Raw genomic sequence first — 2897 nt, 5'->3', positions numbered from 1 at the left:
GAAGCGCTGCCGATCCTGCAAGAGGCCGATAATTGTGCTTAGAATGGAAGGCCGGCGGGAGTCCAGCGACTATCGACTGTCATGGCGACTGGCCAACAATTGCACTCCTGCACGAGTCTTACGCCGCCTCTCCAATCACACCTGCCACGTGCGATAAGCGTCACGCTCTTCACACGTAAATGCCACGAACCCTATTCCCAGAACGCGTAGCCACACAGCTCACCTTGTGTGACCAACTGAAACCCATCATTACCTGCTGTTTACCTGGAATGTTATCAGAGGAGGAAAAAGGATCGGAAGCTTTTACATGTCCATGTCACAAATATAGAGATATTCTTTTTTCCTTTGAATCAGATCACGTCAACACAGAGAATAAACTGTTTCAGAGTCAACTCTGTATTATCGTCACCTCCAACATTCACCACCATCTCTCCTTTCACTTGCAAAAATAGGAACCAAACCAAAACTTCATTTGATGGTAATAACAATGTGAAACACCGCATGTGGATTATGAGTCCAGCATGACCTGGTTTTTAACTGTTCGCTGTCGTGTGTGCTTAGGATCCACGTAACAGCATGATGGAAAGCGGTGAATCACGAATTTGACCTTTAAACCAGGACTTCTGTTCACAAGCCTGCAGAACGTTAGCACCACACGCACTCACGCTGACACATGCTCGGAATTTACATTCGCAGATATTGGCCATCCCAAGGTTTCTCAGGTTGCTGCACTTGCTTGGCTGACCTTCTGTGCGGAGGAGCTCAGAGAGGTTGCAAAACAGATCGCACAGTGAGCAAAGCAAGGTGAGCGGCTGCTTGCAGAAGTCATGCTCTGGATTTGAGAGAGAAAAAAAAAACACGTCAAAGCTGAAGTTAGAAAACGGAAATTGAGTTTGGGTGTTTTGGTGACATCAAAGAAATCCGGGCAGCATTAGTCTGGAGAGGACACGTCCACTTGATCTTTCATCTGCACCAGCAATGAAAGAGACTGTCGGGAACGGAGTCAGACATTAGTGACGCTGGATCATCGTCAGATGTCCAGCACATTGTGTTTCAACATAGGAAACTAAGCGCTTCTCACGCTGCTGGTCCCATATTTATATTGATGAATTCTATGACCATGCAGGTCGAGATCAATAAAGTCAGTCAGTGACTTTATCTGACCACCGTCGACAAAAGCTGTGTGTTGCACACAGCCATCGTTTCAAACGCAAAAAAAATTAGTTTGCTCTCAATTTTTTTTTTGCAAAATACAAAAACTATAGTAGAAACTAAAATTCTTTTAACTGACAATAAACAGTAAAGTGAAATTAAAAAAACAAGGAGGATCAACAAAAGTAGGAAAATATAACAATCGCCAGAAAGAAAATAAAGTACAATAACAGAAGAAGAATCTCCACTCAGAACCGGTTAGCTTGGTGGCTAATGCTACACACCGACTTGGCGATCCTCAACGAAAGTCACCACAATCTAATAAGCTGTTTAGTTGAATAAATAAACACTCAATGAGAGCTCACTCTGGCGTCAACAGAATTCATCTGCTATTTTTGAACCGACACAGTTGCCAGTCGTCGCTTCCAACTTGGCCGACAAACCAGTCCTAATTCATGGAGAGCAAAGGAGGTAAACAAGAGAATGCAGGCAGGATGCGTCTCTCGGAGACAGTCTATGACAGACAGGTTCACAGAATACACACAAACAGCTTGATGGACTAATATGGCAATATGAGAAGGTGATCGGTTGCAGCCTGCCACCTCTTCAGGACCTGTATGTCTCCAGGACCCAGAGACGTGCAGGTGGGATCAGAGCCGACCCTTCTCACCCTGTACATGGTGTGTTTGTTCCTCTTCCCTCTGGCAGGAGGCTACGGTCCATCCAGACCAGAACCTCCCGTCACAGGAACAGCTTCTTCCCCTCGGCCGTCAGACTGTTGAATTCGTGAACAGCCTTTGTTTATTTATCTTATTTTTTATTTTCTGTCAGCACTTTCCTAGTTGGTGGGATCCCCACTGACCATGCAATAATAGTGATGGGCAGGTGAGGCTTATGTTTGGACTAATTCAATGAAACCTCACATCATTTCTAAACCAAGAGCGCCATCTAGTAGACTCTGAAAATTATGACACTGTTTCTTCAACCCTGCAATACTGTTTCATGGTACCTCATCCACCCGTCACTAGTTGTGGTGCTCACTGGTCGGCCAAAGTCAACAGTATATTTATCAGTACATGGGAAAAATGTATGAGACAGTTTCACAAAGGGAGACTGAAAGGTGAAGATCCAGGTCCTGAAGAAAGCTGCTGTATCTCAGATTTATTAAACCTGAACCAGAGAGTTAAATACAACAGAGAATGTCATCCTACAATCCTGCAACTCACGGCGACTCGATCTCATCCGAAGGCAAGTGTGGAATATCTTTGTAGGAATTAATGTGAGCAAAAACGACCAACAAACAGAAAAAAAACCCAAAAACAAGCCTGGAACGTAAATAAAGATATTTATTCTTTTTCTTTTTTTTTTTTATCCGAAAGAACCTCAGCTCATGCAAGTAATACACTTCTTGTAAACAAACAAACAAACAAAAAATCACCTGCAAGTGAATGTGCACAGATTTCTATTAAAGTCTGGAATGTACAACGTGTGAAAATAAAGCTGAATTATCCATTTAGCAAGACAAGCCCCGACCTTCCGTCCTCCTCTGCCCCCGGCTCCTTTGTCCCGCGTTACATAGATCTGTGCTCAGAGATGTTTGGATGTTAGGCACCAACACGCTTATTAAGGTCAGATGTCAACACTGAGGAACTAACAAAGCACTCCCGTGTTCCCCTCCACATTCATACACACAAAGCCTGAGGATGAATCGAAACAAACATTTTAAGACATCTGTGAGATTAAAA

Source organism: Synchiropus splendidus, chromosome 12 (genome assembly GCF_027744825.2).
Source record: "Synchiropus splendidus isolate RoL2022-P1 chromosome 12, RoL_Sspl_1.0, whole genome shotgun sequence".
Classification (NCBI taxonomy): Eukaryota; Metazoa; Chordata; class Actinopteri; order Syngnathiformes; family Callionymidae; genus Synchiropus; species Synchiropus splendidus.
The sequence above is the reverse complement of the archived record's forward strand: the minus strand, read 5'-3'. Positions refer to the sequence as shown.